This window comes from Cygnus olor, chromosome 1 (assembly GCF_009769625.2).
Source record: "Cygnus olor isolate bCygOlo1 chromosome 1, bCygOlo1.pri.v2, whole genome shotgun sequence".
Classification (NCBI taxonomy): Eukaryota; Metazoa; Chordata; class Aves; order Anseriformes; family Anatidae; genus Cygnus; species Cygnus olor.
In genome coordinates this window covers 44,326,162-44,347,599 of record NC_049169.1, presented here as the reverse complement: position 1 = coordinate 44,347,599, position 21,438 = coordinate 44,326,162, and the positions used below count along the sequence as shown (strand labels likewise).

Below are 21,438 nucleotides of genomic sequence, written 5' to 3'. Positions count from 1 at the left end.
GTCCCTCTTATGCTGAGCCCCTAGGGCCCTCAGCAGGATGAGGGAGGGAGGAGGAAGGTAGCAGCCGGGCCAGGGAGAGCAGGAGCAAGCCTGACCTGCTTCCCCAGCCTGGCATAAAAGTACAGAGCAGCGGGAGCCAGTGTAACACACAGAAAAGCCATTAAGAGAGACAGCAGGTCAGTCTGGCATTGCCCAGTGCCAATTTCTAAATGCCAGGGCAGAGAGGCTTGGCATGGCCATCACTCTGCAAGCCTGGCTGGCAGAGCCAGGCTGGAGCCATCGTTCCCCTGCCGGGATCTCACCCCCAGCACCCCGCTTGGACAAGTTTAGAGGGACAAGACCAGCCCTCCTGCCAGAGGGAAGGAAATGTCCTCGCTGTCTGGAGCGGTCAGCTGCCGCTCCATGCATGCTCCAGTTCAAACAGGGGTTTCAAGGCTTTCAAGAGGTCTCTTCACCATGCAGTTTCCCACTTCCAACCATTGCCTGCCCCATCTCAGGCTCAGAGCAAATCATCCAAAGCAAGGGATGCATCTCTGTGCGCACAACCCCTCCAAAGGGATTTCAGCACATTTAAAACCAGCTTTGCCTCCTGGCACACAGGACTGAGGGAAGCTAGACTTAAACATACAGCAGAATGCTGCACCCAGAACAACACCAGTTTTGCCAAATAAATCCAACTGGAACAAGTTGGTGATGCATGCTGCAATCCCTTCCTTCCCTTCTTAATTCTCTGCTTCCACTTTTCATTTCCAAGCAGAAATCAACAGCATATTAACAACCTGAGTACATTAAAGACTAGGATTTCCAAAAGCTAGGGATTTAAATAACTCCAATCCATTAATAACCATGAAAAAAACCACACCTTTAACTTCGGTTAGGTGGTTTGGAGAAACATCCTCTGCATTTCTGATTACTTGCTGTATTAATTTGAGGTTTTCCAATAAACTCTACAGGCAGGTGAAGGCTGCTCTGTCTGCTGAAGGCAGCTGCCAAACACCATGCCAAAGCTGAAATCCCATGGGATACTTAAGACTGTCTCTTGATGTTCTTTGTCCTTTTATGCCACATATAAGCACCGTAAAAGCTAAATCACAAAGGTTTCTTAAAACATGAAATAAGTAGGAAAGAATATATGATTTTTTTTTTATAAGGCAAATCAAGGGAGTCCTTGTCCTTCATACTAAGAATCCCCAGAAGGACATCTGAACCAGAGGGATACAGCCTTAAACTACATCTGCACTTTGGATTCAGCCGTCTAGTGTGCTGACAATCTCCTCAGATATAATGTATGACAGTGGGCAAAGTTTTAAAGCATTAACCAGCCTGTCTCTTAGAAAAGATCTTCATGAGTGCGTGAAGACCATGCAGCAAGGGCAGTCTAGGAGAAACTCCCTGCACTGTCTCTGCTGCTTGTGGCACCATCGTAGCAAATCTTAAACAGCCTTAAGCAGAGTGCCAGAGCTCACCAGACCTGATCGGGTCCTCATAAAGGTGTCACAGACAGCAGAAACAGCAGAAAAGGCAGTTGATGCCTGAAACATCAAGATGTGAGAGGGTCAAAGAAGCTGCTACATGAAGGCAGGGGGTGGAGAGTGGGAATTGTGTTTTGTGAGCTGGTCCAGGGCAAAGCCACAGTGCTAGACACTGATGGGTACTGGTACGTGTTTTGCAAACTGCCAGCATCTCTCAGGAGCTTCGTGGCCTCTTGATTTACACTGGTATGCAGCACTGTGGAAAGCAGGGTTTTGTCACCAAGTGACCCTGCAATAAGGTCAGCCTTGCTCATGAAATGAGCCAGGAAATTAACTGGAAGTTGAGAGGGGCAAAAAGGTAGACCACAGCAATCAGAGCCAAAAGTGGTTGAGAGCTGGCTCTGGTGAGGCCACTAGAAAGGATGGATGAGTACTCAGATAACTTTGTTCTCAGGTCTGCTTCTTTATAACTGCCTATCCCTTGGCAAAGTCGTGTCTTCCCTTTTCCTCATTCTGATTCCCAGTAAAGAATTTTTCTGTTCTTGTTATCACTACTTTAAGAAAAGCGAAACAAAATTTACCCAGGAGAAGTAACAGGGGATACCCAATGTGTGACACCAAAAAGAATGCCATGCAAGATGCTTGGAGTTGTACGTTCCCAACTCAGCAGTATCTTAAAAATCACTCATCCCTTTAGAAAAACCTGATCCTTACAAATAAATACTAAAGTCAGGATGAAAGTAGAATTGACAATTGCAAGTTAGGATTTTTTTTTGGTGGCCTCATTTTCCTTCTCCTTTCTCTGTTCCTTTCTTTCCCTCTTCACTCTTCCCACCCCAGTCTCCCCTTTCCTTGTATTTCTCTCCCTCAGTTCAATAACCAGTAAGGCACCAGCCATCAAGCCACTGGATACAATATGTTTTCACACTACATTAGTGCTGTGCACCGGACCATGCAGCACCTGCGATTGTATGACAAGTCATGGCCAATTCGTCTTACGGAGACCTTCAATCAATAGCATCCAGAAAGCTTTCCTGGCTGGAGGGACCCAGCCCAGCAGTCACTGACCTCTCCCTCTGCTCAGCAGTCCATCATATTTATGGAGTTGCAGTGACAGAAACTTATACGAGAAAAGCCACATCTGGACCATGGCTCGTCACTGACTGTTGATGCTGCAGGGATGGGGATGGGAAGGCCCAATCCAGCACAAGAAAACAGATTAGATTTGGCTGAGCTGAATGCCATTTCCATGCATCTTTTCCCACCAGATTCCTCTCCTCTCTCTTTTCTCCAGCTTGTCAAATTCATTCATGCTGGCTGCTTCAGCCCCCTTTCCCAGCAGCTCACCTAGCTATTCATTCCTCCACAATGCATATGAAGATGTGTACCTGCAAATTCCTCCTCCCAGCCCAGCTCCATCACCAGCCTCCTCAAGGTGCAGCTCCACTCCTTTGGGACACATCTTTTTACACATAAGTTACTATAGGCTACATTTGGAGCAGGAAAAAAATAAATATTGACAGAAAGCAAGAAGGAACAACCTCCAAAACTAAATAATGGTCACAGTAAAGAATACACTGTCAGTAAATAAAAATTCATCCCATGAAAAAGTGTAGCTGGGAGTTACTTATGCTTTAAGGTCAGTTTACACTTTTAGAACAGCATAAAGGGACTTAAGTATAGAAGAAAATCTGGAATTTCAATATCCCCATAAACTTCCTTCAGTCTACAATGCATGCCCAAATCTATTATCCTACTCAGCTTTCTGCATCCATCCCTTATCTCTAATGAATATTTTGTCCTACGTGGCTCCCACAGTCACTCCATTCCTCGCTCTAAGCACTGCTATATTTTTGATCCATCTTAGCTCACTTGCATTCACACCGTTAGGTATCTGTTTTTAAATCTTAAAAGCATGGAGGGAATGAACCACAGCAAGTGAAACCTGGTTCTAATCCCTTACACAACCATCCAAAAATCAATAAGCATTTTTTGAAAGTGTAAACACCATTGTTTTCTTCCTCAGCCCTTTGCCTTAGTCTCCTCATCAGGAAGACAGAGATGCATCTTCCCTGCTTCACAGAGCTAGAAGGTTTAATTATTTATTGTATTTAAAGTACTTTTGGCTCTCAAGTGATAGAAGCTACAGGAGTTGAGATTATTATTATTGCTTTCCATTGCACTTCCCTGAAGGCAGCAATGTCTTCTTGTGAGATCATACCCAACATTACTCACAGGATCCCAAGAGAGTGTATTAAAACCTGTCTGTCCAAGATCTTCAGGACAATAAATCCTAGTTTAGCTAGGAGCAGAGAGAAAGGAATTGCTGTAATACCATAAATAGTTATTGGTTTCCAAGCAAAACCCTTGATACTCAATATCGACTTTGCCACATTAACTCAAACTGCAAAATACTGCTGATCAGTGGTTTCTGAGGAAACAACACATTGTCAGCAAACGCCAGTTTGTTAAGCCTGTTGTCATGAAAATATCTCAACTCATGATACATTTTCACCTACTCCAAAGCAGCTTCCTGGCCAGACAAGGAAGAGCAAGAGATAAGTGAAGCTTTGTAGAGCAAAGCAGAGCTGCAGTGGGCAGCCAGCCTCTGGGGTCTGATCTAGAGATGCAGCTCTTTGGGGCACCAGGTGCCATCCTTCTGACACTTTTAATCCAAACCTGAACACCTGTTTCATCAACAGATCTGCCCTGGGGGCCTGCCATGGATCCAAGCAGTCTGGTTCCAGCAGCTCCTGGACTGTGAAAACGTAGGGCACAGCTCAGTCTTAATTCACTTACAGAAACTCAAAGTACAAGATCTCTTCGCTGGTGGTCTCACAAGTGGAGACCCTCAGACCCTGGGTTTAACAGATCTAGGGAAGGTGCCAGAGCAGAATCACCCGGCTTGTATAGTATGGCTGGAAAGTCCTGGGAGCTCTGATCCCCTCCAAAACAAAAATCCTGGTCTTACACCAGCAAGCCTGAAGACTCAGAGACCCAGCTGGGACTACAATGTCAGAGGTCCCAGAAGCCTGGGATTCATAGAGAAGTCCTCAGATGTAATTCAAAGGGCCCACAGCTTCAGACCAGGCTGTAAGTGAAAGCACCCCACAGCTGCAAACCCTATGAAGCCCCAGGAGCCAGGATAGGAAACCAATAGGTTTGGTGGAGACAACATTCAATCGCATCCCTTTTACATCCAGGCCGGTCCTTGTGGAAACACAGCTTCCTAGAGACAGGAACCCAAACCTTGCTGCCATGCTGGGGGTCAGGCCCCAGCCCAGAGCAGCTGCTCTCCCTCCTGAGAGGAGTGGGGACAGAGGCACCACTCAGCCAAGAGGTGTGGATTTAATGGATACGGTGGCAAAGCTGATTTTACACTGCCCCTCCTGAAGCACTGGAGCAGCACTGGAATGCCAGTCCTGTCTCACGAGGAGCTTTTGTACAAACCCAAGGTTGTAGCACCATACAACCATCAAGTTTAAGCATTCAGTCAGCAGCAGTCTGGGGTCTTTGGCTAGGTCTCATCCTTGTTTGTATATGACAGTACCAATATTGACATCCTGGGCAGCCAAAGATTACTGGCTGCAAATACCACCCGGCCCCTACAATAGTGTGGGGAAAGCACACCAGGTCACACAGGCCACAGGGCTGAGCTGCAGCCCAGCAGGGTCACAGCATGGCTCTCACCAAATACAGCAAGACCAGCACCAACCAGGTACATGCACACTGGAGAAACCTAAGACAAAGCTCCCATGCTTAGAGACAAGCATCTCAAAGTCCCCTGAAAGGGGAAAAAATAAAATCAGTCCTTGGATGCTGTGCTAGCTTCCTGCTTCCCTCTCCCTGACAGTTCCTGCTTTGGCGTCCCATAACAACGACACTGACACAAGAGCTCTCCTCCAAACCAGGTGGTGTTTTTCCATGCAGCTGCATGGATTTATAAATATAAAGATGCCCAAGTAGAATAAAATTCACAGACACTTTTGCACTATTTCCATGCACCCCTGCGCTAAAGGGGTTTAAAGGCCATGATCTGATGTGGCAGTGTTTTAAAACCACTTGCCTGGGTTTTAACACTTTTGTGAGGCACTGGGTAGCATGGAAGGGATCTATCGTTCCACAGGACTTTCACCTAGGGAGAAAGAGAAACTGCAACAAACAAGCTACATAGGCATTACCACTTGACTGCATTGCCCCTGAGTTCTCTGGGATCCTTCTTCTCTGGTTTGTATTTTATCTTCCGAGTCTGTAAGACTTCTGGTATCCTATACCCCCTCCCTGACCAAACTCCTCACAAAGCCCTGTCACTGCCCCATCCAGAGACTGGCAATATTTCAACAAGACTAAACACAGCACACATTTATCACTCCTTTCCTAACTAAAGGAATCAGAGGATATATAAGACCATGGCTGAGCCCCTGGCCCCAGAGCTGAGGTGAGCTGGTGGGCAAGCTGTGCAGCCCCACCGGCCAAATCATTTACCCAGCCTGCTCTGCCATGTGGCTAAGGGACCACCTTCTCCAGATCCATCTGCCTTACAGGTTCCCCCACTGCTACAATTTTTATTTATTTATGAAGAGCAACAGCCTAAAAGTATACATACATACAGGGAAAAAAATAAACAGGTGTCCTGACATTAGGGAAAGAAAAGCACTCAGGCAGTGCACAAACTCCCCAAGGGAGGTGCTCAGGCATGAGTTACTGCCAAGATGACATCTGTAGGGAAATAAGCCACCAGATGCAGGGCAATGGACTGGAGAGGCCCAGAGCAATGAGGAGGAAAGAGGGAAAAAAAAGAAATAAAACAAGAAATGAAGCAGGCTGGTTTGCCCATCAATAGTTATTACACTTTACAGAATTCACAGGTGTCTTTCACTCTTCTTTGTTGAAGCAGTTTTCCAAAAGCTCATGTCCCTGCTTCAAATCATCTGGCCTGCCATCACCCATCCCAGCAGACTCCCAGCCAAAAAGGCTTCAGTGACTACTGCAGCAGAGCAAAGAAGAGCCATCTTATCCAGCCACTCTGGCCTGATGTGCCCGATCTCCTCTTCCTTCTACCTGAAGGGCCGCCACTTCTCTCATAAGCAAAAATAATCTCATAAACATGCACATACATCCCATTTTGTCAGCTTTCAGAGCAATGCACCTCCCCAGCCATCCCTTCAGAGAGGCCATGAGGAGACAGTCATCTCCCTCACACCCTCAGGTGCACACTGGTGCAACAGTAATGGTGGCACGAACAGAGGACACATCCCATGCCAACAGAAACATGAAGTGAAGAGGACGATGCTTCACCAAATAGCTGGAAACTGGTCATGGTGGGGAGAGAAGCCCTCCTGGAAAACCTGGCCCTGGCACTAGTACATGTCTCCTGGACTGGCAGCACAGGACTGCTGGGGCAGTCACAGCTGGGTACCTGTGTGAGAAGGCAGGGGATGCTGAACAGCAATCACACAGAGGTGGTAAGAACCACACACCTTCTCTACAGGACTTCTGGGTGTACCAGCAACCCTGGGCTACAAAAACACGTTCAGACAGGGAACTTGCTTTGTAGCAACAGCAGAGAAAAAGATGCATGTATCAGTGAATGGAGCAGGATAATGAGTCAAACCATCTGAACAGCATTAAAACACTTCGAGCAATGGGTGAAGAGCAAGTTCTAGAGAAGACTCTGCAGCAGAAGACATGCAGAGTACCAGCCCATGGAGCTCACTAGCCCAGACTTTACCCTCTCCACCCCAGTATCATCTCAGAACCACTGCAAGTGCTGGTGCTCGTCCATGTTTCAAACATCCCCTCTAGAGGGCCACCACCTTAGACACCATGCCTGAAATTTCAGATGATGGCCAGCCAAATGTACTTTGCACAAGTGAAACCTGTGGTTGTCCAACACACTTAAGGAACAAGAGGAAGGTCCTTGCACCTTCTGCAGTGCTTTCTATGTTCCAGCAGGCAGATCTCTGGCAGCATGGAAAATACAATCACATATAGAAACCTCAGCTGGAGCGGTCCCACCTTCTCCCCCACCCCATCTTAATTGGATTTTTGGTTTTGGTGGTCCTCATCACCATACTGTGAGTGTCAGCCAATTGTGTGGGCACAGCTGACCCAGAAATCTGCAAGCCCACCATTGGTGAAACAAGGGGACACCGCAGGGGATGGATGTGGCCATGCTTCCCATTGGATGACTGAGCCTATCCCCTCTTCTCCTAAGTTTTCATCCAGAAATGGACTTAATAGAGGCTACCCAATAGTCACAGCCCTAAACTGGCTGACACATGAAGAGCTGTATGATGGAGAGAGGAATAAAGGAGAAAGTTTCTTTTTCCTTGTTCTCAGAGTGCTTCCCTGGCTCAGGTGGTACCCACTCTCCAGAAGGGCCATCAGCCTGCACCCACCTCTAGTCATGTTAGCTTTTCTGGAGCAGGAATGCTCAGCTAGATGCAGTCAGTGCCTCCACTCCTCTATCACACTCAGCCACCCATTCCAGGTGCAGCATACACAACCACACAGCAGCAAATAATGATTAGAGAAAGAGGGGGGAAAAGCCAAGGGGAAGGACACAGAAGGGCAGAAAAAGTGGAGCCAAGAATGAGGGTGAAGTCAGAGGAACAGTGAAAATCGGAGAGAGAAGGGAGAGGCAGCTACTTTGCAAACTGTAGCTAAAAGTCTCCCAACGTTTACAGCAAATGATGCATGAAAACACACTGTCAGGAATGTGATGCCCAGAACCTATTGCTGCTAAATATTTAATCTGATTGGCAGGGAGCTGTTAAAGCCTCCATGTCTGGATTGCAGGCTTCTACAGAGCAACAGGTAAAGTAAATACATCAACACGTAGTGATTCACCTTGGGTGCCATCAGCTTTTCCAACCAGCAGCACTGCATAGGGAAAAAAAAGTTGTTGATGGATATTTAAAACCAGCAGAAAAAGGGTATGGGAAAGGCACGGCTTATGTACCTTGGCTCCCACTGCAAGCTGAGGGACACATGGAAGGTGGGTATAATGAGTATCTTCTTCAGAAATGACAAGACATTGCTCAGAGATCTCATACAATAAAGTCCACGCCTCTTGAGCACTATAAAGTCACACAGCAGTGTGTGTACATTGAAGCTGCAGCTCTGATGGCCTGCACTTCCCTGCATGTAGCTCCTGAAGCCAGTCTGGAGTAGACCAATGGTTGCCTCCAGCGATCAGCTTTACCATCTGTCAGGCAGGAAGCAAGTCAGAACACCCTACATTGGTGCTGCCCAGTGCTCGCACATGCAAGCACAGCAGGGCTGGCTGGGTGCACGCAGGTATGTGGCCCTTTGGGTGCAGGAAACTTCATCAGGCAGTAGTGCAGCACAGCAAGGGACAGGACAGCCAGCTGCTAGCAGCGGCATGGGCACGCATGCATTTGCACATCCACAGCAGCTCCTGCTTGCTGACCCCACACACACAACCTCCAGAGCAGCTGCTGTCTGTGGCAGCTCTGCTCTTCCTAAGCCAGCACCCAAGCTGGATCTGCTCCCAAATAGCCCTTTCCTGGAGCTGCACAAAGGAGGAGGATGACATCTAGGCAAAGCTTTTGTATTTTCAAACGACAGCTCCACTCCAGCTTCTTCTCAGAGGCTTCTGGCCATTCTGAGACACTCTGGGAAAAAAAGGAAAAAAAAGACTTTCTTCTTAACCCTCTCGTATTGCTTATACATATCCATTTCTGGATGGAAGTCTTCACTATTTTTCAGATATAACAGCTTAATTTTTACAAAGCTAACTCAAAGATAAAGATGTTCTTCTGTAGAGAGACCCAGACCAAGTTCTTCACCATCATGCAGCACACCAGCAACAGGAGTGTAGTTCTTTGTACAGACCCTACAGATTCTGGGCACAGGGCGGACACTGCACTGGCACTAACAAGTCACAAATAGCACCAGCCCAGCAGCCACATTCCAAAGGATAAAAACATAGTATTACCTATAAATATATACATAGGTAGTTAAAAGTTATTACAAAAGCTTAGAGGAAAACAACATGCCCCACGGTTGTTTCACAGAGGGCACAGGATTTGGCTGTATCTAAAATCCTGTATCACGTAGGACATCTGCAAATCTAACACTGGCTGCTGAACCTTGGGAGCCTGGGAGGTAACAGCACTGATAACTTCCCTAGGGTTAGAACTTGCAGGACTAGAGCCCCATCACAGAGCTCTATTCCCCAGCATGAATCTCCCATGACATTTCCCTTTTTGTATTTCTGACTGCTTCCCTGTCCATGTCACAGCTGTTCAAGGAGCTGACTTCATCAGAATATGCTTTGAGAAGTGCTTTACTGCTCTGTACAATGGTTCTGCTTTATTTCTTTCAGAAAGTGCCAAACCACTGAAGAATGCCAAGGATAGAGCTCTGCAAGTCAAGACCAAGTGAAGAGCAAGTATTTTTCTATGGCATCATCAGCTGCAAAGTCCCATGGACCTCACAAACACAAAAGAAAGCACAACTTCAGAACACAGCTTTGCTGTGTGCACATCCCTCATCCCAACCCACAGACGAACACGTATGCTGGGCAATTTGTCCGTGAGCTCTGACAAACCCTGTTACCATGGTTTTAGATGTGGCTGCCCCCAGCTGGCCGCGTTCACAGGAGGCTACTGCTTGTAGTTGGACAGGGAGAAGGAGAGGTGCCTGCGCTCCAGCCATGTCAATGACAGCCTGATACGCTGTCTTCAGCCAGCAACGACAGTGGGTTTGCATGACGTCGCCAGACTGCTGCAAGAACAAACTGCTGGGGCAGGGAAGGGAAACAGCTTTAATGAGCACAGCTATTTATTAACTGAATAAGCACGATGAATAATGCATGGAAAAGTCAGATATGGGATCCCTCTGACCTGCCTCCTATCTATACTGCAAGAAAAGTCTTCTCTATAGCCCAGGACAGCATTACCCCACTTGCCTGCAGTGCTTCAGCCTTTGCCTTAAAAAGGTGCTCTTCTGAGTTTACAGCAAAAATCTGTTTTCTTGATGCTGGGTTCCTGTCACTCTTTGAACTCCTTCTTAAAATTGCCCAGGAACTAGCTGTGTCACTGGGACACAGTCGCTGTCACACAGGGAACGAATCTGAAGCATTTATTTTACAAACAGCCCTCCAATCGGGTATCACAAAAGAATAAATTTGTGATGCTCTTTATATCAGGCACGACAGAGCCATTTACCCAGAGAGACTGGAGCCACCAGCTGAGATGCTGCGCAGACGCGTGGCTCTTCTTCTCATCCTCACCTCTTCGTTTCCCTCAGAGATTCCCTACTGCTCGCTTTTAAAAGCTGTTCAGGAAATTAACATTTCCAGGCATGCGATATCCACCTGACATCTGAAAAAATGGACTTTCTATGAGAAAACGTGCAGGATTTCTTAGTTACAACTAGATGAGAAGCACTGTGAGAAGAGCTTCTGCTTCTTGATATTTTCCTGGGCTTGTCAAAACAAGGAGATATATTACTGCACAGACTTTTTTTTTCTTTAAGCTAATTAAGCTATTTCATACCTCGAGAAAGGTTCACACCAAAAGGGAAAAAGAACAGCTAATCTACTCTCACTGGAACTAGTTTCTCATTGCCTTTTTTTTTTTTAATAAAAAGCATTCATTTCATCTGTAATCCCTCCATTGCAAAAGGAAGCATTCAAACAGATGCATCAAAGACAAAAACATAATTAAACAGAAACACTAACAAATGTGTCCTAAACAAATAACCTGTATGGAAAAAGCACCACAGCACCGGCTCATTTACAAGCCCAAAAGCCTTTTAAATACTCTGAAATCACTGAAATTAGATGAGCCCTCCATGGCAGAGCAGCTGGTTTGGGCACCACCCCCTTGCTGAAATGAGATTGATTTCCTGATGCCCATGTCATCTGCTTGTAAGTGGGTGTCTACTGTCACCCCCAGTATCTATACTCACACAACTCCCCTCCTAGCCTCTGTGCCATCTAACATTTAGACTCTCCCTCACAGGGATCCTCATTTTGTAGCTTCAGCTACAGGCCCACTTACTTCCAGATCTATCCTTAGTGACTAAAGAGAATAATTGGCCCCTGTCCTCTTTTTATAACAGTCCTTTTTGGATTGCCGACAGTCAGGTTTCCACCCACAGCTGCTGTTCCCCTAGACCGAACATGCCACTGAAAGACTCTTAGCCTTTCTTACAGGACTTGGTGTCTGACAGCATCCAACCCCATCCCTTTGGCTTGCTCCCCCTCCAGCCTGTAAAAGCTGGGAGGGCTTTTATTAAAGAAACCGCACCCCAAGACAGATGCATAATCACAGCCAAAAGGACATGCAGATAGTTTCGCCCCATGCCCTGCAAATTGGATGGGGAGGACTCCTGTGGGAATGCTGAATCCTTTCCCTCCTCTTCTCTTACAGCAAAGCTCCTAAGGCTACTTTTGTTGAGACCACTATCACTTCCCAGGAAGCAGTGCTTTACCCTCTGCCACGTTGCACAGCAGGGACCATGCTGTCTATTCTGCACTTCCCCGTGTTCGCTCTATTGCTATTGTTTGGTTACAGCTCCTCCTCCTCCGGTTCTGCTTCGGCACCTGCACTGCTCCCCGCACTGCACAGACCGGGCATCGAAGCAGCAGTGCTCCACGATTCTTCACTCCCTTTCCCTCTCTGCAGTGTTTACATTCTTAAGCACACACTTTAAGGCAGTCATCACATCTCCCTTTTAATTGTCATTTGGCCAAGCTAAATGTAATTAGTTACTTTAATCTCCCCTCTTAGATCAATCCCTCCAGCATCTTAATCATTTTTGTTGCTCCACTGAATTTGTTCTAATTTGCTGCAATCTTTGGGGCACTGAGTTCTCCAGAAATGAACTCGATAGCCTAGGTACGCTCAGACCAGGTGCATGAAAACATGACTATAAACACGTAGAAAACATTCCCTTGCTCCAACATGCAATAGTTCTGTTTATGCAACCCAGAAATCACATCAGCTTCTTTGCTGCCGCATTGTATTGTGAACCCATATCTCATTTGCTCACCAGTGTAACCCCAGCGTCATTTCTGGCATTACTGCTTTCCAGGGGTGTACCTCTCATCTTTGCTTTCTTTACGAGTGCAGTCTGATTTTAACTCCTACTATTCAATTTATTATCCACTCTGCTAATCCCCAAATCCTATTCTGAGGTATGACTGCTTAGCCAGCTATATATCTCAAATCTCTTTGATTTCTAATGGAAATACTCTCACAAAGAAAAGGCACGGGGTTTGTCATCAGAATGAAGCCACAGCGCATCCCTAAATTTGCAAGACAATATGGATTTTTCACACACCTCTCCTCAGCATCAGCCCCTCACCGAAAACTGCCAAAGGGTTTTCCAACGCTGCAGCTGGGCTTTGGTAGCGTATCAGCGTCGTGTCGCTCTAGAAGGGTTTCGCATCAGGCCCCGCTGCTCTCAGAAAAAAAACAGTAGCCCTTGGAGAGCTGTGCAAAGCCCTGAAAGAGCAGCAGGGAGCAGTGGGCAAGTACAACTTAAGCATCAGGCAAACGTGCCACTAGTATGCAGGCAGAAATGCTGCCTCTCTCAGTATGCACCCTCCAAGCAGCACAGCACCTTCCTATATAACCCGTGCATTAGCTTCCTAAATGGAGGTGTCCAGGCTCCCCTCCTTCATCCCAAAGGATGGGGGGAGAAGGCTTCTTCAAAGCCTTTTTGTGAGATTTCACGTTTGTGCAAACCACCCCAGCTGGTGGGGACGGCACCAAACTGTGTTTCTCCAGCCTGAAGGAGGGGGCAAAAGAGGATGGAGGAGCAAGGAAAAGGTGAGGGCAGCATTGATGCATCGCCTCCGCGGCAGTTCAGCTCCATGCGGGAGATGCTGCTCAGCGCACTCCTGCTTCCCCTGGCCACAGGGCAGCCGCAGCTCAGCAGTTTCTAAATGAAGCAGGCAGGGGGTCCTTGCTGCTGTGCCTCTGGTAGTCCCTGCTCCCCCTCTGCTCTAGGTCCTAGGTGCAGGGAGAGGCACCTACCCGCACCAAGCAGGCTGCAGCACCAGGCTCTCTCTCCCAACAAAACCTGGGGGGGGAAGAAAAAAAAAAAAAAAATATATCGGCAACTCCCTCCTACCCTCTCCCATGCATATATATTGCTGGTGCAAGGAAATTTATGAGCCAGTTCTCTCAGTCCCTCACAGTCCAGGCTTTCCCAGGATCGGAGTGCAATTTACTGCCAGTGAAAGTCCAAGGAGGTGCATAAATCTGCCACCACCTCTTCTCATGACCCATGTCAGCCCACTTCCTCCACACCAGCAGCAAGGAGTTTTTGCTTAATTTCTCCATCCTATCTGCCAACAGAAAGGAGTGAGAGAAGAGACTTAGCACAACCCAAATCACTTGAAAAGCCATAGAGCATGTGAATTGGTTGGATTTATGACAGCATTTAGCACCATTGCAAAGATCTTAGCTACAAGTAACAGGATCAGTTTGAGCAGAGGGAAAATCAAGTGGACTGAACAAAAGTACAAAGCCGCAAAGAGTACCCATTCCTTGGATGTTCAGAAAATGCAAGGGGGCACAGATGCACACTCTCACCTCTACAGTTTGCACTGACTTGAAGCCAATGGGTCCTCCTTGGAGGAGGCTAGGTCAGAAGATCTACGGATGCTTTTAGCCCAAAACAGAGACTAGACTTATGCATGCATCTAGAGGAGAGGATCTCCAGCCAACCCACCTGGTTGTATCTGCTGGCACAGACCAAGGATGGGCACTTTCTGCCAAATGCTGATCAGCATATACTGGACCAGCTCTGCCAGGATGAAGAAGGTCAGCTTGGCTTCAGCCACCTGGGAGCTGCCTATGGCCAAGAAAAATCTTAAAACAGCTCTCACCATCTTGCTTTAGCACGAAGAGACGATTCTCAATTACATCTTCACTAAGTCCTCTGGTTTTGCACCAAAAAAACTTCATCCACTAAGCATACTGCAAGTGGTGCTCAAGGTTGCAAAGCTCTTCCCCAGTATGCTTTTCTGCTTACTGGCATGAATGTATAATGTCTTATTTCCAGCAATATTAAGAGGCACAGCTTAACCTGCTGCTTCTACTCAAAATTTGCCCTCTCTATATAGAGAGTCTGTTCAGTGAAATGACAGCATATCTCTAGATTCTTTTGTCCAAGTTACATTTTTTTTTTTTTAGCAGGTGTAATAGACATGATATTTCAGTAATGCCAAGGTTCAAGATAAGTCTTTTGCATATGAACTTCTCTAAACAAGGTGTAAGTTCATCACATTCAGGAGGAGCACTGGACCAAACACTCTTTCTGCTATTTTCTTCAATCTCACTGCATATTCTTACATTCTATAATAAAGGAAATGAGGACTTTTAAAGGGAATTTAGGTCTTTAAACCTTTATTTTTTCTTCTCCCTCTGGATCTCTGATGGTAAAATCAAATTATTTGATTTTCCAGCAAGTTTTGTCCTACAGCATTTAAAACGCTTTTATATTGTTCTTCCAAAGTCATTCAGATTACAAGAAAATACCATTAAGTTGCTTTAAAAGTCTCAGATTCTGTTCAAATGGAAAACACAGTGATGCCAAATACAGCCATTTTAAGTAGTTCTTACCAGAAAGTCATTGATTTTTCTCCTCCAGACACAGTCCATGAGGATTTGGGGGAAGGAACATGACAACTTAATCTGATCCCCAAACTGAATCTCAACCATATTCTATACTTACTGCTGTTTTATACTGCAGGAAAAGCAGTCCAATAGATTGTCCTGAAAACACATGATTATTTATACAGCAAAAGAAACATTGATGAATCTGTTGGTTATCACTAAAAATCATGCTTGAAAAATAAGGAAATTATCAAAAGCAAAAGACGTAGCAGCCACTGTATGCAGCTAATATCAAGAATCTATATGGCATTCATTGCAGGCATCAAAACAGCAACCTAGAAAATACTTCAATAACTGAGATTCTCCTCAGATGAAGAACACAAAGGAGTTTATAAACAGTAATACTTTGAAATGAAGCTGATTCAAAAAAAATATGTATTGCAAGTACTTGTGTCTAGTATCACATAGCAGGCACCCAAAATTGATCCAGACCTCAGCAGAGTCAATGCCAAGATTCTACCCAGTTTCAAAGGGGTATTGAGTCCAGTCTCTGGTCTGCAGCTAAATCCTTCTGTAGGTACACATCACAACTTCTTCTGCCACAGTTGCCAAACTACAGTATCAGGGAAGACTTATTTCAGAGAACATACACAGATATCAGTATTACCCTATGCACTTAAGAGGATACAGACTGCTGGGGCAAACTTTAGCGCTAATTATCTGTTTTGTTCGATTTTTATGCTTCATCATGCAAGCAATATTTTCTTATGAAACATCTGCCTTGGTGGAAACAGGCACTGCTTCTAAATACGTGCAGGCAGAGATGTACAAAGATGCATTATTAAATGTTGTTCTTATACCAGCTCCCTCCCGGGAAGCATTGGCTAACGATGAAGTAAGCCCTGGCCATCTCTCCTTAACTTTCCTGCAGCATCCTGAGAGACAGTTCTCTGTGGGATGCCAAGGACCAGCCCTATGATACCTGGTCACATCAAGGGAGCTCTTCTACTAACTTGCTACTCCATGGCTTGAAGTTAAGGTCAGAGGAGTCCAGAAATCAGTTCACACAGCCCAGCAACGAATCAGTTATATACACATTACCGTTTCTTGCAAATTCAAATCACATTTGGGAACCATTAACATCAGAACCAGACTGAGGGATCTCCAAGCCTTCATATTCAAAAAGAGATGGACTATCAAGTAGCCAATTTTCTTACAGTGGAAAAACACACGGCATAGGACCCAGGCTTAGTAGACTTTCAGTTCCTCCTGGCTCCTAACTGTTCCAAACTGGGTGGTGAAAGAGGGATAGTTTAATACAGCTCATGCTTCTTCCAGCCCCCAACCTAGTAGTACCCCCTTAACACGCACATACACAGAACAAACTGTTGTCTTAAAGTCTTTCAGAAAGCTTGCCTGCATAAGCTGTCTTCGTAGTCAAGAGAGATTAGTTTCTCCAAAGAGCAAGCTGGAGCACATCCACTGGGCTCCTGTTCTATGCTGCCCTTCAAAGGACCCCCCGTGCTCTTTCTCCCCTGACTCAGTGGAGAACCTCTGGAAAGAAATCTCCCACAGTTAGCGTTAGCTTTGCAAACACTCCCCTTCCTATATAAAAGGGAAACATCTCACCAAGCTTATAAAAGCCAACATATAACGAACAACGAGAGGGGATACACTAAGGGATACGAATTGCAGGAATGAAAATCTCAAGTGATTTTAAAGATCTAGAGACAGCTTTAAAGAGCTGCCTGCACATCACAGAAAGTCACAGAAAATGAGGAAATTTTTCAATAACTCTGGTTTCCTGTCACAGAGTCTCTGTAGTTCTCATCCCTCAGCCTTTGTTTAAGAGCAATTGCTTGAGGATCATGTCTTGGTTCCCTGGGAATTCAGCTCCTCCCATCACATTTTCTCCCACCTGGGGTCAGCACTGGAGCTGGATACAAAAAAAAAAAAAATTGTTGTGATTGGGAAATACGAACGCACCCAAAGCGGAACAAGAACAAACCTGCACTGCTAGTTTGGAGGAGTAATTAGCTCCTGTGTCTCCCATATCTCAGAAGACTCCACAGCCTCTGGGCTACGGAGACTGCTTCTCCATTTCTTTCACGCTGAAGTCATTTCCCTTCATATAAAGTAATTACTTTATACCAGGCCAAAGAAACAAACTACCTCCACAACCCAGTCTTTAGAGCGCTCCCTCTCCAGCGCAATGAATAGGCATTTATATAAAGTAGAACGGCTCCAACTGGAAAAGTTCCAACTGAGAAAGCATTACTGCAGAGGACCCAGGAGCCCAGGCCCTCAAGTTAGCTAGAATGCGTCCCCACTCCAAAATGCTCAGAACAGGAATGTATCACCCAAAACCTAGTCACTTTTCTGTTTACTAGGCTGCTAAGCATTCTGTGCTTTTCTCCATTTTTTGGTTTGGTGGTGGTTTGGGTTTTTTTTTTGTTGTTTTTAAATGAAAACATACCAAGTGCTCTAATTAATTTCAGCACAGAAATAGCAAAGTCTATGAAATTGATATTTTTCTGTGGGGCAGTAAATCCATTTTCTGCCACATTTGCTCCATTACAAACCTCTCGTGTCAGAAGTCTTAATCACCATCTCTGACATCACAAGCTGAAATTGAGGGTCTCTCCGAGAAGCAGTGAGCAAGGAACACAATTTCACTTCAATGTCCTAACAAAAAGCGTGAGGTATGTCATTAACCAACAGTCATCTTCCACTGTACACCTCCTGGTCTTCGAAAGTTATTCTTCCCTCCAGTTAAAAAAAAAGAAAAAAAAAAAAAGAAAAGCAAGCATTGCACAGAAAGAGTTGATCCTATCAGACACCACTGCGGGCATGCAGCTCCTGCTTCAGAGAGCGCAGAGGCACAGGCATTTAGCTCCTGCAAAGTTCCCCGATCCCTGTGGTTCAGAGAGCCTTTTAAACCCTTTACTTCCCATTGAAATGGTTCAAATTAAAAGGGGATGAAGCACAATCCTTACAGCTCACTCTGAATCCCTGGTTTGAATGCTTGCAAAACTTTCAGAAAAGACGACTTTTCAGAAAATAATAACTCTTTGCAAACTTTCAAATGAGGGATACAGAGAGATCGTTCTGTAAGAGGCGCTATATCTTTAGAGGCAGCCATCCCACAGCTATCCTATTTTTCTAAGCTACTTAGCTTTTATCTCCTCCTGTTTAGAGCACAGGCCCCCCATCACGTAATGAAACGATCTTAATGTCTTTTCTAAGATTCCGTTTATGCTTTTGTGGCATTTACCACTTTGTTACTTTCAGACGGAAATTTAAAAGCTTCCGTTCAAAATACTTGAATATGTGGCACCTCAGACCACATCCAAACTGCTTTTATACTTTGACTTTCAAGGTTTCAGTACGCTATCTTTGCGATTGTAATTAAATATAATATTTAATTATTCAGTAATAAAATTAGAAGAAATTTAAGTTGTACCAAAGACATGAAGAGCTGGAGAGGAAAGACTAAGAGAACGAATTACGTCATTCTGTCACTTTCATTAGACTCTCCTTTGGGGATTGTCAGCCTCTGATGTTTCAGCTTAACTCTGCTGAAACACGTCTGACACGAGGGAATCTCCCCTGAGATGCTTAGGCCAGTGAGTACAGCAGCCAGCGATACCAGAGAAACATAGAGGAGGAGAGAGAGGGGCACAGGGACGTGCAGATCGCTCCTGTGTGCTTTCCACGCAAGCTCATGCCTACGTACAAGTAGTTGTGAGTTAGCGCATTTGTGCGCATTTCCTCCACCACAACGGACTTGAAATGCATTAATCAGCAAAGTCCAGTGACAAACATCCCCTAGTTGTTTGCAGTTAACTAACATTCTGCATTACCTGGCACAACTAGATCCGCAGCAGTGACCCTTCTGGAATGGCTGTCAGCATACGTATGCTTTTCCACACATCACTGAAGCCGCTCTTCTCACCACCCAAACTTCAAAAGTCCCCTACGCTGAAGATTTAGAATTGCCCCAAGAATCAGAGGGCATTTCCAGGACCTTATTCCCAGCAGGGGATGCTGGTGAAGCAGAGAGCCCACACAACAGAAGGAACCATGGTCCCTTATTACATGAGTCTACAACAGTAGATTTTGAGATTTTCTTCTCACCCGTTCACATCCCTCTGTGTCCTGCTCATAGCCAATAGCTGGAAGCAATACACAGCCACAGCTGTCTCCAGATATCATTAGGCTATTATGCCTATCACCTGAAAACAATTTTCTGTTCATTAGGCAATCAGCTGTGATGTAGGACATGGCATTTGTGCTAGTAAATTATCAGCAGGTTCATGACACAAAACCTTATCTGTCTCAGCTGGCTCCTAGTAACCATCTCACCTTCTGGTCTGCTTTGAAATACTGAACTCATAAGTCATGCATTTGTTTCCTTTTGCAAAATCCTCCAAATTCTTCAGAGGTCATACATGCAAGAAACAATATGTCCACAAAAAAAGAGTTGTGCGTACCAGCTCTTCAACAGTGCATGGCAACCCTAGCAAAGAGATTAGGAGAAGAGGTGAAATAAAAATGTTTAATCCAAGTATAATAACAAAGACAGTTTAGCATGTCATTTCCTCCATTTGAGTTTGAGTTTGTCCTGAACACCTGCACAGAAAACTCCTGATTCTCACGAAAAACATCAGAGGTCAGGGTTGATGCTTTGCTAAAAAATTGTTTTATCATATGGGGACTTGTATCGTAGTCCCCCTTTCTGCTGATGCACAGGAGGATATGAACTGGCATAGGCTTAAGCTCACACCATACGTCCCTCCAGTGCTAGCCGAATTCACAGTCTCAAAATGGCACCTTCACCTCTCTCAGCTACCTGCAGGGGAACCTCTAATGATTCAAAGTGAGGAGACCCTTCCCTGAACCCATTAATAAGACCTCCCATCCAAAACCCAATTCTACACAGGAAGATCCTCCAACTCAGAGCACAGAGATGCAACTGCAAAGGATGGCTTGAGCGAAGCAATGATTCTCAGAAATCACTATGCTTATAGCTCCCCAGAATCTCAAATTATCTTCTGGAAGCAGCAAAGGTGAGTGAAGATAAGGCACCTTTAAACTGTAGCTCATTTTGCAAGACAGAAGAATGACATCATAGAATGGCAAGGCATTTATTTTCACTTTGTTCAGTACGCAATGATGTACGTCACCTCCCCTTGCGGTATCACGTTTGGGCACATGAGCATGTTTTACACCCTTAGACGTTGTGAGGGTGTAAAACCTTGAAAGCAATGGCTACAGAGGGGTGAAGTTTCCTAAGTAAAGGGACATGGTCTCAATCTAGAAGAGCTCAATTTATTCCAGGATTCAAGAATTGTACCTGCAAATTCTAAACATCACGCAGGACAGGTTTGGAAACCCCCACTTGCAAAGACCGCTACACTGAAGCTCTAGCAGTTCCCTAGGTCTTGACATGCTGTCACAACATACCAGAGGTTTTTAAAACTGGACAGCTTTGAGGAGCTTCTGATACCCTTTGTGAATGGAAACCAAGCTGTGGCACCAGTCATCACTCATATTCACTCCTACACGTACCAAATGAGATTTAAAGCACAGGGCCAGTGTCAGACCCACTCACTTGGGGAGGGTTTCCACAAATGGGGCAGTCAATCCCTCGCTCCTGCACACAGAACAAATTATCTCATTAACTCTCATCCAAAGTTATTTGGCTAGGCATGCAAATATCATGATCTATGGTTCACTGGAGACAGACTTTATTAGATACAATCCTGATAGTTCAGCACCTACATCTAGTTTTAAATAGCTTCAGTCACAGCCATTCTGCCACGTTTATCAGCATCTTCTACTATCACCTAAACCATTCGTTCAGTAATCATTTAATTTGATGTTTAATCTGTATTCTCTTTCCTTCATCTTAAACTCATTTATTTCCTGATCTATCCTCGGTGACTAATGAAAATAATTGGCCCTTGTCCTCTTTCTGTAATGGTCTTTTATATATTTGCAGACAGTTAGGCATACACCCACAGTTGTCTTTTCTCCAGACTGAACTTGCCTGGCTCTCCCAACCTTTCTTTACAGGTCTTGTTTTCTCTATTTGTGATCATTGTCTTTGTTCATTCCCCCATGCTCTCCCCAGTCCTTCCCACTCATGGAATTGCAGCCCCCAAACAGAGTGCACTTATCCAAGTAAGGCTTAACCACATCTCTAAGTAGATTCTAGACATACAGCTTCACCATTTTGTACAAACAAAGATTGCATACAAAGCTCACACATGGACTGTAAAGCAGGTTCAGTGAAGGATGGTAGTACCCAGAGTGATTCATTTCTTGATGGGTAGTTCAAATCCAGGCTAGGAGTGTGG

General features: G+C 45.3%; 1 protein-coding gene across 3 annotated transcripts in view; it reads right to left on the bottom strand.

Moving 5' to 3' along the window:
- GRIN2B (glutamate ionotropic receptor NMDA type subunit 2B) overlaps positions 1–21,438 on the bottom strand; it is a 216,325-nt gene that overhangs the window by 170,113 nt on the left and 24,774 nt on the right. The window contains exon 1 of one of the 3 annotated variants that reach the window (XM_040555133.1): positions 18,940–19,178. The exons of the other annotated variants lie outside the window; for them this stretch is intronic. The gene's annotated coding sequence lies outside the window, so the exon portion shown is untranslated. Of the gene's footprint in view, positions 1–18,939; positions 19,179–21,438 lie in introns of those variants that run through there. 3 annotated transcript variants of the gene reach the window in all.